The sequence below is a fragment of the Adiantum capillus-veneris genome, chromosome 25 (assembly GCF_014529385.1).
Source record: "Adiantum capillus-veneris isolate H3 chromosome 25, ASM1452938v2, whole genome shotgun sequence".
Taxonomy (NCBI): Eukaryota; Viridiplantae; Streptophyta; class Polypodiopsida; order Polypodiales; family Pteridaceae; genus Adiantum; species Adiantum capillus-veneris.
This window is the reverse complement of record NC_140955.1, coordinates 48408875-48423051: the sequence shown is the minus strand read 5'-3', so window position 1 is coordinate 48423051 and position 14177 is coordinate 48408875.

Sequence of the window (14177 nt, the reverse complement as noted above, 5' to 3'; positions counted from 1 at the left end):
GGACTGATCTTGATCCCTCTGACTCATTGACTCTTTCTTGCAATTGTAGCTTCTTGTTTTTCATAAGGCAAGCTACTTCCACTGCCAACTCATACATTTTAGGGAATCTCCCCTTCATCTTCTCCTTAAGCGTCGACCAAAGGCCAGCAATGAAACGATCCTTCTTTGGGAAATTAGGCTCTCCTTCACCTTCCTCAAGAGCAAACAATTACAAACTCTTTTTTTTTTGGTTTTTTTTTTGGAATGACTTAGTGAATTATAAAGGTTTATAACTGGGTGGAAAACTTAAGTAGGAGCTAAGATGAGCCCAAGGCTAGAATAGCATAAAGATGCTTACATCAACAAAGTGGTAGTAATCAAGAATGGGTAAGATGATGGGACATAGGGAGCTAAGGATTTCATCAAGCATCTCTGCTCCAAAAAGGAAAACAATCGTTTGTTGTTAGAATATATTCCTATCAATGTACACGTTTACATGCATGTGTTGCAGCAAACAAAGAGAAAAAACTTCTAGCCTATTGTTATTATCCATTTCGGGTGTAGGACAAGGATGTGACCACTAGAGCTGCATACCTTAAGTGTTGACAAGGTGACACCTTCACCACATGCCTCTACCTCTTGTTGAAGTCTACATAATCCTCCATATTCGGTTCAAAATAGAGTGGGTGAGAAGAGTCTACCTCAATCCACTTTCCATTTTGCATGTGGAAGTGGCGCTCGGGTGGTGGTCATTAGGAAGAGAATGAGGTCTAGGAGGGCCTCTTTATTTGGCATTTTAAGGAAGTCAAACCTTTAGTATTGAGAAAGTAATCAAAGGACAACGTTTGAATTCAAACAGGCAAAACGACTAGTTTATTTGAATTCAAGGTTTCCCCCCAAAATGGAATTTAAAATCTAGCGGGCAAAACCATATCATGTAGTATATCTATGGAAAGAGCTTGATGCATAGATTGTAAGAACTATGATCTCCACTCAAATTATAGATCATTTGTAGGAGTTATGGAAGGCCAAAAATCACAAAATTATCCATCTCCTTTTTGGGGGAAAAAGTGCATCCTTTGACCATTCTTACACATCTCTTACACACCACACCATTCTTTCACACATGGCATGCACCTATTTGTCAAATTGTCAATCACCTCCATAAGCTCATGGCAAGTAGAGAGGCCCTCCTACACCCCATCCTCTTCCTAATGACTTCACTTGGACTCTCTAGGCCTAGAGAGAGAATAGGCCCACTTGCTTCCACCAAATGCTTTAGGCTTTGTGGCTTGGGGGTGAAAGCATGTTAACCTGTCGCGCTTTTTGTGCTAGTTAGCAGTTTCAAGTTAGCACATCTTCGAAAAGTTGGGCGTCCAGTAAATTTTTTTACAAATAATATCAAAATTTATCGGAGGTTGTACATTTGGATTCCTTGTTTCAAGTGCTTTCTATTGATATATCATACGTCATAGATCTTGGAGATGTAGCTCAAGTTATTGTACTAGTTAGCATATGTCAAAATTGTGCTAGTTAGCATTGTCTGGGACATGAAAAAGCATGACAGGTTAACATGCTTTCACCCTTGGACTTTGTGGTTTGACGTAGTTCCCACTCTTCTCTGACTATTCAAGAGAAAACACTTGGTGCTACACAAATTCTGACTGATGTGAGAGTGCTGATGTGGTTCTCAAAAGAAAACCCAACCATTGTTTCTTCACCTCCTCTCTTGGCACTCATTGACAGAATGCTTTGGTTGACAATGGTGATGAAATTTCATAGCCCTCCCTCTTAATGCCCTTGATTTGTGATTAGCACGTGCAATGCAAGATGGGGAGATTACCTCTTGGATATTGATGACGCTACAACCTGGCAGTAGCACTTCAATGAAGGCCTTGAGTGCTTCTACAATCTCCTCTTCTTCACTCCTTCAATTTGAAACATCTTGTAGCTACTCGTCCATGATTTATGGAATGCATCACTACTATTGTTGCACTGAAGGTCTTTGCGTAGAGGTGCATACATAAGGATATACATATGATAGTGTGAGTGCTAGAGTTTTATTGGGTGTGTGTTTACAGAAGAGAAAGCCTCTTTTTATAGGACAAGAGAGTGATTAGGAGAGAGATTATGAGCAAGAGGGGTTATTACCAAGTAACCTCAATTAGGGGCATCCCCCCAATGAGAGAGCTCCATATGCCCTCCTAATCACCCTCATCATCATGGCGAGCTTTGTCTCCATGCCACCTTCCATAGCTTGATTCCAAGAGATTCCTTATAATATTTGAGAGAATCTTGACAAGATAAGAGAAAATTCATCAATAATAGAGAGAAACCTATAAGAAATTGGGTATGTGAAGCTGGAAAAATATGACTTCTTCCCATGTGGACAAATAGGCTCCACCATTTCGACCATATCTCCCAAACCGTAGCTTCAAAAATTATAAAAATAAATAGGGGTAGAAAGATCAGCTCAACACCTACAAAATTTATGTTGAAAATGTTTTTCAATTAGAATGAAAAGATTCCACAAATAATATGTGTTCATCTTTTCCTTCCAAAAGTCTTCTAGGTGGCTCCCTCTTGTCTCCGTGTGCAAGCCTTGTGTCCACAAGTGGATTATGATTGATGTTGATAATATTTTGTTGACTCCAACTCCATAATGCAAAAAAATCCTCTTCCCTTTCACTATTGACTCTTATTCTTCACCTATAGTGACCGCGTAAGGTATTGACCATCAGGTAGAATCAGCATCCAGTGAATTTTTTGTTTTCATAGGGTTTGTTCCTACCTCTCCTTATTTCCAAGATCCAAATGTATAAAAACCATAGCTTTGTACAAAATATAAACAAAGATTTTAATGCATCAGGTCCATCCTCCATCGGAAAGCCTTGAAGCCTTGCCACCAGGTGCATACCAAGAGAGCAGTGGTCCAGATCTTGAAAAGTGGCCCTCAACGGCTACTTGGACATTGGTCCAGACATCCATTCCTTTGAGCCAATTTTGTTCCACCTAGATTGATGTAATAGAAGGTGGCATTGATGTTGTTCCTTGCACTTTAAAATCCACAATCGATCTTTCTCTTGTGCTTGATCTTTAATTGCTTGAACCTTGTACTATTGTTTCTTAGCTAAATGTATCTTCTCTAGCATTTTTGCAATGCAAGGTCGATGGTACTTCTTCACTAAACATTCATTTATCTAGTTAGACATTACCTCTCCCTCTAATGTTGCAATTTGGATGGTACCACGTGGTGATATTTCATTGATCACAAAAATGGTCTTTTTTGCACATACATAAGTGCAACCAATTTGAGTCTTATTTTATCTAGTTGTATTAGTTGGTCCAGTCTATCAAACAACTCATGCCCCATCTATCCCAAGTCCTTTGCTACATGTAGTGTAGGAGTCAAGAACTCTACGGGAATTATGGCATTCATCCCAAACAATAAATTGAAAGGTGTTGTGCTCTATGGCATTTTGTATGCTACCCGATACGCCCATACAGCTGGACACCATTCACGCTATATATCCCGAGCCTCTTAATCCCAAAATTGCATGTGGGTTTTACTCTATTGACATCTGGCATTCCCTCGATGACTTGACTCCCAAGGACTCCAAAAACCCCATAAAAACCTTAAAATAAAAGAACCCTTTTTGTCCCAGCTTCACTACATGGCCATTTGGTGCTTGATGATTCAGCCTCCTAGCCATCAAATTCCCCTCAAAGCCTACATATTTAACTTTTTCACTAGCATGATCTACACATTGATTATCTGATGATCTTGAATCGAGTGCCCCAAAATTAAAAAAGAAACTAGCTTCCTTATTGCGACCACCGCCAACTACCAACTTCAAACTACTATAGCTTTGCAGTTGTAGGTATGTTTGGGGAGCAGTCTCAGCCAGCTCCAACAACACTACAAGCACCACATTCCTATTCATAAACTAAACAGTTCAAATACGTGGACCTAACTACTGAGTTGACCCACTTTGGAGCTCTTTTGGCCTAAGAAACCTCATTGAATATACATTCCCGCTACCACTTGCCTGTGCAGGTCCTCCATACCTACTTCAACCCTTTACCATGCACTTGCTAGCATACATATCATTTCTTGTGCCATATTCTATGGGCGACACATTTTAGCAGCACCATCATTTCCCAACCCCCTTGTTGAACATTTATGCTCAACCATAAAACTATTTTATTCATCTACAAACTGCAAAAAGGGACAAACACTGTGAGCAAACCAGAAACCATATATACATAGCCTTATTCCTCTTATAGCTAATAACATTCAAGTGGGTTGCCCCACCTCCTGCATCATAGTATGTCTTCCACCTGGGTGAAAGACATAACTTGGATTGTAGCCATCCATCTGTAACAGCTTCAACTATAATCGCACCCAGCCTACTTCAAATAGAGCACTACCGTGCTCATCATCTTGCTCAATATGTATATCCGTGCATATACGTGATCCTCCCTTCCAATCAAGTAAAGTAGAGGCCTCCTCCAAGGACTCCTATAGCTGATGGCACATCCATTGGAAAACATCATCCACAAACATACACATCAATAGTGTAGAATATACCTCCCTTTATAGTTTTTTCGCTTGCATAGGCTTCTCTTTCTTCTCATGCACCACCAAAATCTCCTCTTCCCACTCCATACGACACACTTGTAGCAGTTTCAACCACTCCCTCTTCGAAACAAACACAGCCATATAGCTCCATTGACTCCTCTTGCAAGCCATCTGCTTCAGCCTGTTCTTCTTCCATAACTACATGATCTCTCTCTCTCTCTCTCTTTGTTGGCTAAGTTTTGTACCAATTGCACCACAATTGTGTACTCCATGGACACCTTCGTAAGCAAAGCCATCAACATGATTCCGCATAGTACCTTAACCTGCTTATACTCTTATACGGGCACCAAACCTTACACCTGCTCTTCATTTGAACTACTGATCAGCGTGTCTTCAAACACACAATTAAGGATACTCACTCTTACCAGTCATCAGAATTGGTTTGCTCACCATAGGATGTGAACTCCTTGTCTATAATTTACTCTTTTGCTTGTTTCCTAGAAACTCGAGCTCGCATCATCATCAACATCACATGCCCACTTCATATCCTCCTCTTCATCCTCTCAGTGCTCCACAAATGATTGACCATCCTCTTGGTTTTGCACACACTCCTCATCAGATTCTAGGCTCTTGGCATCTACAACTTGGCTAGACTCTACCACCTCTTCATGCACTGGCTTTAAAAAATAGGTTTTATCTCTTGAAGCTGCTCTTGGAGCTTGTCACTTGCTATTTCCCTTGCACCACACACAGTCTCTTCCATGCATTGCTCATATTCTTTGACAAGCTCATCATCCATCGACATGGGCCCATCATAAACTGCAAAATTCAAAGGAGAAAAATCAATCACACGCCTTACCAAAATAGGTTGAACAATTGGAACCATCCTTGATTGATGCATAGCACACACTACCTTCATAGCTAACAAATAATTAGCACGCTTCCACAAGCCTATTTCCAATCTTCGATTCACTTTTTTGATCTTCACCTTGGGCAAATAAACCATGTCTTTCTAGCTATCGGTATCAAACTCGACCTTTTCTTGAGTATTTGGATGCAAGCAATCTAGGAACTTTGCATCTTTAAGTACTGGTTTCCTTTACACACCGTAGCAGTCTCTAACTGCTTCCAACAAGCTTCAAACTGCTCAAGAAAATTGAAAACTCTTTACTTACATCTTTGTGTATAACCCCTTATCATAAATTCTACTATCTAGCTATATCCAAATTATTTTCTCATATTAAATTGATCATGTAATGCCGGAGAATAAATGGGAACAAATGTTAGAATAGAGACATGTGCTTTTAGATGTATCTCAACACGGGACTAAAGGTAATGGGTCCAGATGTAATTAGATGGTTATCAAAGAGAAATGCTAGTTAATGGGGCTTAAAAGACCTTAGGGTTAGCTTCATTGAAGACCTCCAAAGGTTAGTGTAGAAGTCCTTAGACCTTAGGTTAAGCTAGGCCTATTCTTGGGGTGCTTGATGAATAAAGTGCATGATATGCTTGATAACTAAGGTGCATGCTTAATATCGGTATGAGGTTGAAAAGTCAAATCAATCCCTCCAAGGAGCGAGCAAGCCCAAGCTAGGGGCATGAGAGAGAGAGATCCCATACGCTTGCTACGCTTGTACATGATGTCTAAGGTGCTTGAAAAGCTTCCCATGCTTGGAGGGTAATGTGCTTGAGGGGATTGAGTCAAAAAGGTGCCCTTCAAAGGAGGGGGACGATCCCCAAAGCTAGGATAATGATTTGACCAACCCCTCACTCACCCAAAGAACAGCAGATACATGTCAAGTTCTCCCTATGCTTAGCCACATGGGGTGCTTGAATCCTACTGGCTAGGCTAAAGAGGTGTCCGATAAGGATTTAGATATTTAAATAATTGTCTAAATCATTTTCCTAGACCTCTCTCTAAAAGGGGAAAGGAGGACACTTGTAAAAATGCTACCATGGATGGATGATATGGAGTATGTATGTGATTGGCTAGGATTACAAGGGTCCAATCAAATGCAGGCAATAGCTACAATGAGGGGTCGACCAAAGCAACCTAGGGGTGTGCTTGGGGTTATACTCGCTCTCACACACTCTTACAAGATTATTCTTACGCGGGCAAAGTGCAAGAACTCCATCTCCTCCTCCTAGCTTGCTGAGAAGTTGAGAGCCTACACCAACACTCTTGGCTATGGAATGCAAATCCAACCAAGAGCCAAGCTTTGATGCTTCAGCTTTCCATCTTCTTCATCATCATTATTATGATATTATGCTATGCTATACAACAATAATGATGATAAGTGAGGAGCTATCTCTTTCTTGTATGTCTCTTCTTCTTCCTCTTCCCTACCCTCATTCCCCTCTAGTTCTCTCCACTTTTGAAGGTTTTTGAGGCCTCAGGATTGAGGCCGGGGATGGTTAATGCTTCTAAAACGTTTATGCTATGCTCATGATGCATGAATCTTTCCATCTTCACTGCATCACCTAGGCCACAAGGAGCACAAATATTTTATCGTACCAAGTCTCTCTTTATGGAAGAATCTATAATACAAAATCATATTGGAGGGGGACCGGATCCACATAAATCCGGTCCTCAACTGTTGTCATGTTCTCTAATTCTCTCTCTTGCAAAAGTATTGTTCATGCCAAGTTAACTAAGTATACTGGTTGGTTGCTATTTCTAATCAAGTTCACCCTCTAAGTTCTCAAAGTAGCCTCATAAAAATGCTCACTATAATTCTCTAAATTCCACTATTCTCAATGCTCATAGGCCATTTCCATTACATTGATATTAGATCTATTGGTTTCTCTTTCCTTTCTTAAGAAGAGAGTTCCTTAAGTTGCCCATGAAAGGATGGACCTCTTCATTGCAATAGGTTAAATCAAACAAGGATGTACTATCTTGGTTGAGAAGGAGTTAGTTCGAGGTACACTGTTGGGAACTGTAGTCTTAATAATGGAGGCTCTTGGAGCTTGCCTTTGGTTTTAACCATTATTGAGCTACTAGAAAGCTAAAAAAGAACCATAAGTTCATAATCAATCGAGCAATGTTAGACCCTCTCCACTAGTCCTTGAAATCAACAGTGTCTAAACCACTGGTGTGGCTGCTTGGGAACTAATTTCAAAGGCAAAGAAGAGTAGAAGCTAAGGTTTTTGAGGGTACCCAATCACAAAGTAATTTATACATAAGTTTAATTAGCATGGCTAACAATAATCAAGAAAGTAGAATGAATATTGAAAACTTTGATTTTGCACATGAAGGTGCTACTGATGATGCCCCAATGTTTGTTAACTATCTTGTTACTAGGCTGCACTAAGCTATGGGAAACCCTGCTTTGCAAGCCAAAGTTACTCAACAACCTCATGCTTATGGGATTTCCCTTCCTCTCGAAGAGGAGAGAGAGATTAGGAAGCCTCTTGATGAGACTCCCAGTAGAAGACACTCTCTCATGAGAGAGGAGGAATCCAAAGAACTAGAAGAAACTGAATCAGTAGGTTTCTTTGAAGATGTGGCTCCACAAAGACGGTGGTCTAGACAATTGTCAACTCCTCCCAAGAGGAAACCGTCAACCCATAGTCCTTCTATTCATTACTCCAAAAGGGAAGAAAAAGGTCATTCTCTTCTCCTTCTTCTTCACCTTTCTCCTCTTTCGACAAAAGCAACATGTATTATCCTAGAAAACACATTAGGAGAGGAAATCACAAATCCTACCCTGCATGGAGAAGGTCCCAAAATCTTAAGAAGTTCAAAGAGGGAGGAGAGAGTATCTTTGTTCTCAACTAAGATGGCACCTTTGGTGCTACCCACAAAGTATTGGCCTTCATCCAGCAATTTGACGCAGACTTTGGAGAGATGAGGGATTTATAGAGTCCTCCAAGCTATGTGATATGTAGCTATGCACTTCCAAAAATCTGCTCATCAATGGTGGTCTAGCCTTTGTAGCAATGGCGAAGCACCAAAGACATGGAGAACTCTACGAGTTTCCATCATGAAAGTGATGGAAAGGACAAAGTGCTAACCATATGGTAAAGTTTGAAGATGCTCTCCAATGAGTCTATCCAAAAATATGTGGACAAGTGTCATGCTTATAGAAGAGATGCATGGGATAACATAGTGATGTGTAAGATGTGGGTTTTCAACGAGTTTTTCAATGATTTTTGTTGGAGAGGCTTCATCCAAGTTATGTTTACCTGACAAAACTTACCATAAAATCTAATACTAACTATCCCAAATGATTTTCTCATATTCAATTGATCATTTAATGTGGAGAAATAAATGGGAACAAGAGTTGGAATATAAACACATGCTTTGAGATCTAGCTTAGTACGGGACCAGCGGAGAGAAGGAAACAGGTCCAAAAGGGAGATGGTCTATGAAAGAGAAATGACCAGATAATGGATATTAAAAGGCCTTAGGGTTAGCTTCATTAAAGACCTCCAAAGGTTACTGTTAAAAGTCCTTGGGATCTTAGGAAACCTGGGGCTAACCTTGAGGTGGGAACGCTGCCCGGGCCCTACCCAAGCTGGAGGTGCTTGTCGTGCTTGATGATTAAGGTTCTCGTCATGCTTGATGATTAAGGTGCTAAATGTACTTGGGGTCCAAGGTTCTTGATGGGCTTAAACTCAAATTGCGCCTACAAAGGAGGGGGCGAGCCCTGCAAGCAGAGGATGAGAGAGAATGACCTTCTCCTCACCCAAGGGACATTGGCACTCTCTCTCTCATGCCTGTACCTTTAAGGGCTCCCCCCTCCTTGTAGGGATTGATTTGACTTTTCAAGCTCCTTGCGTAGCTTAAGCATGCACCTTAGTTATCAAGAATCTCACACACTTTAATCATCAAGCACCTCAAGCATAGGCCTAGCTTAACCTAAGGTCTAAATACTTTACACTAACCTCTGGTGGTATTTAATGAAGCTAACCCTAAGGTCTTTTAAGCCTCGTTAACTGGCATTGCTATTTGATAGACCATCTCCCATTTGGACCCATTACCTTTGGTCTCGTACTGAGATACATCTAAAAGCACATGTCTATATTCTAACTCTTTTTCTTGTTTATTCTCCCACATTAAATGATCAGTTTAATATGAGAAAATCATTTGGATATAGCTAGATATTAGATTTTATGACATTAGCTCTCTCTTGAAACCATAGTCATCCTCAACTATGAGGTAAAAGAGATAAAGCCTTAGTCATTAGTCGATGTTTCTTAGCGGCTAGAGGATCACTTCTTACACTACGACATCATTCCAAGATGAATGACTAATACATCTAGATACTGGGAGACTTAGATGTCGCAAGCATGTCTGCTCTTGAGTCCATTTCATTCTCCCAAAGTAGAGTGACAATTTCTACTTGGTGTTTGAGAGACGTCGTCATCACAAACATGATTCTAAGCATGCATACTACTTATATTTGTGCACAAAAAAAGATAATTAGTCTTATAAGACAAAAACATTGATCATTTAAAAGAAACATGTACATTTTCTTACTCTAATGTAGCATTGTAATCATTGACAAGGTTCATACTATCCTTAAGCTATACTCCATGCATCCATCTAACATCTTTAATAGGATAATTTTTGAACTTCATAAGATATCGTCGGAGAATCTTACCATGCCTCATCACCTTGTCCTCATGCCAAAGGATAGCTTCGGGTTGTCGCACCTCTTCTTAGTCTTTGATTTTTGTGGGGTCTTCAATAATTGGTTCTTTTGGTGGCTCTCCCTTTGTATGCCTTAAGTAGGCTCACACAAAAAGCATTGTGTATCAGCCAATGGTCGGGCAACTTGAGTTGATGAGCCATGTCATTGGTTGGCTTCAAGACTTGAAAAGGACCGTACTATCTTTTTGCTAGTTTAGCATAATAATTTTGGTGGCCCGTAGGATTTTTGCCCATCGTTTGCCTTAATTGAGCCTTGGGAAACTTGATTAAGACCCAATCATTTTCTTTGAACTTTAAGGCCCTTATGTGATTATCAGCATTAGCCTTTTGCCTTTGTTGAGAGATGGATATAGCCTCCTAATCTTTTGGAAAAATTTTTGTAGGTCACGACTATACTCATCGGTAGCGAAGATTATCCCATGTACTTTAAGTAGAAAAGGATTTTTTGTGCTTCCCTCTATGATCTCAAAAAGTGTCTTTTCGGTAGTAGTATGGACAATATCATTGTACGCATACTCTACAAGGGGCAAGTACTTCTCCCATTGTGAGCAGTTGATCTACTTTTGCAACATAGGTCTTTAGTAGACCGAGAATCGTAAGATTGGCTGTCTCACTTTCGCCATCCATTTTTGGGTTATATGCCAAAGAGAAATTCAATTTGTACCTAGATTTTCAAAGACACCTTTCCAAAGATTATTGGTCATTCTAGGATCTGTATCTGACAAAATGGATGTTGGTAATCCATGGTGTTTGAAAATCTAAGATATGAAGAGGGTTGCCATTTGGTGTGCATTCATAGTATTTTTGACAGGAATAAAGTGTGCTTGCTTGCTAAACCTATCTCGGCTACTGTCCATATTCCCATATTCCCATCAATAGACTTGGGTATTCCAAAGATAATATCCATGGATATACTCTTCCATGGTGAATTAGGAATTAGAAATGGCTGGAGTAATCCAGGTTGCTTCCCTCTATCATACTTGGTCTTTTGGCATACCACGCACTTTGAAACATACTCTTGTATATTTACTTTCATGGTAAGCCAATAGAAGTACTTCTCTACTCTTCAAAGAGTAGGTTGAATGCCTCTATGCCCCGCATAGGGAGGAGCGTGGAATTCATACATGAATTTCTCACGAAGGGAGTGTGTAACACATAGACTATTTCCATGGAGAAGATAACCATCCCAGAAGAAGTTGAATGGCTCTTCTTTCTTCACCAATGCAAGGACAGACATTGTGTCTTTAAAGTCAGGGACATTATCAATTTCATCTATCATAGAAGATAGATCATTGTGAGTTGTTATAGGCACCACATTGACTCTTGGTCGTTGTGAAAGTGCATCGGGCACTTGATTGTGCCTACCAGCAACGTGAGAAATATGAAATAAAATTGCTAAAGAAAAACTTCCCAATTCATTTGTTTGTCAAAAAGCTTGGTTTGCGTCATGAAGTACTTGAGACTTTGGTGGTCCACTTGCAAAATAAATGGAGTTCCCAATAGATAGTGATTCCATGTGTGTAGAGCATGTAGAACAGCTAAAAGCTCTTTTTTGTATATGCCCAAGACATGTTCATCCGTATTGAGCCTTCTGCCCTCATATGCTATGGCATGCCCTTCTTGAAGAAGGGATACTCCAAGAAAGTCACCACACGCATCACATTGGACTCAAATGGATTTAAGATATCCGGAAGCATAAGCACTAGTTGGGAGGTAAGCTTCTCTTTGAGCTTGTCAAATGCATTTTTCCCTTTAGCAAACCATGAGTACTTAACATTTTTCTTTGCTAAGTCATGTAATGGTCTTGGTATTCGAGAGAATCTTGCTACGAAGCATCTATAGTATGCACACATACCAATAAAGCTCTGTAGCTCATGTAGATTCCTCGAATTAGGCCATGCCTTTATTACCTCTAGCTTAGATGGATCCATACAAATATCATCCTGAGAGATAATATGAGCTGAGTGTAGAATCTCTTTAAGGAGAAATTCACTCTTCTTTTTTGATTGATTAAAATCTTGTTCTCTCTCAAAGCTTGAAAAATCGCATGGAGATGCTGCTTGTGCTCCTCCAAGGGCATGGAGTAGATGAAAAAATCATTAAAAAACACTCCATTGAATTTGCGATAGGGTCTAAAGTTGTGCCTTCGACCGTGGAAGCTCTAGGAGTCTCATTGCGGGCATTTCTTTTGGGGCAAGAACGATAGCCATGTCCTTGCTTCCCACACTCAAAAAAATTGTGGTCCTTACAAAAAGCTTCTAGATCTTCAAAAGAGAGTTTATTTTTACCTTTTTGAACTCCCTTCTCAGTGGACCAATTGTTGTTGTTGTTGTTGGAATTGCCTTGGAAAGAGTTTTGGGCATTGTTCTTCCCCTTTGCTTCATTTTGATATTTCTTTTCCATGGGCATAGCATTTCTTTTAGCCCCTTGTTGTAAATTTATGTGAAAAATATCCATAGTGTGGTGGATTAATTTGGTGATAGAACCACGCCAATGGGAGTTGACATACTCGGCCATTTATTTAGGTAATCCCGCATAGGATCGTTTCTTTTGCTCGATGAAATTTATCTTTTTAAAGACAGTAGCCTTGGATGTAAATCCCAGGAAAGAGCAAGAGAGAGAGAGAGAGAGAGTTAGTTTTGACCTAGAGCATTTTGCCGGGTTTTTATTTGCTATAGCCACAACAAACACCCACTCTACACTAGATTTTAGCGGTATGATCCTTGTTAGTACGTGAAGAGCTATGAATGGTCAAATTTGCACAAAACACACATCGTAACTGAATGAATCAAATCAATATGGGATTTTAGAAAATTGTTAGAGCACTTCCAGGAGGACTAACTAGGTCCAAATTCACAAGAAAGGTCATAGGAATGTCCACGACTGCTAGTAGAATCAAGCCATACCATCAAAGTCTGGAAATGGGTGGAACATGGATCACGATCCATAACCCCCTACATTGTTGAGATGTAGAGAGAAAGAGAGAGAGACGAGACAAGAGACACACCATATACGCTCCCAAAGACTGATTCATATTGAGGACAAGATACAAATATATAGGTGAGACCAAGTTCAGTAGAGTGAGCCATATATAGATCCAACACCCCCACTCAAACAAAGGTCTCTAGCTTTGGATGAAAAAACCCTTGGGGAGTTCAAGGGAAAAACCCAAGCCCCTATACAATGTGAAATATGAACCAGCGGTGATGATGTGAAAGTGAATTGTGCATCTATGTACAAATATTCAAGTGACTTAGATATCACAAGGTGCAAATGTGGAGTGTGCATAGTGCATGGTACCGAAAAGATTACAATGTCATATGTACAAAGCTTTTACAATAGAAAAGAAGCTAATCTAGAAAGAGTGAGGCCAAAGCAACTCCAAGCTCCGAGCGCAAGAGGATGAAACGTGACTCATTGAGGCCTTTGGTCAAAATGTCTGCAATCATCTGGTCACTTGGACAGTGTTCAACCATAATGGTTCCCTTGCGTACTTCATACCTGACATAATGATAATGGACAGCAATGTGCTTTGACTTATTATGTTGAACATAGTCTTTTGCAAGACTAATAGCACTTTGGTTGTCACACCGCAAGGGTGTGCTAGAAAGAGGAGAGTGACCAATATCAACCAGCATTTGTCGAAGCCAAATCAACTTGGTCACTCAGTCGTAGAAACTGCAACACAACGTTGTTTCTTGCTAGTCCAAGAAACAAGACAACCATTTATAAAGAAGCAATTTCCACTAGTAGATCGCATAGATAAATGTGAGCTTGCCCAGTCTGCATCTGAGTAACCCAAAAGAGAAAGAGATTGCATAGAATCCGATGTGAGTTGTCATCGATAGACTAAACCAAAATCTGTAGTGCCTTTCAAGTATTTCAATACACGCTTTGCAGCAGACCAATGCTTAAGAGAAGGACATGCAAGATGTTGTCCAAGATAGTTAGCAGCAA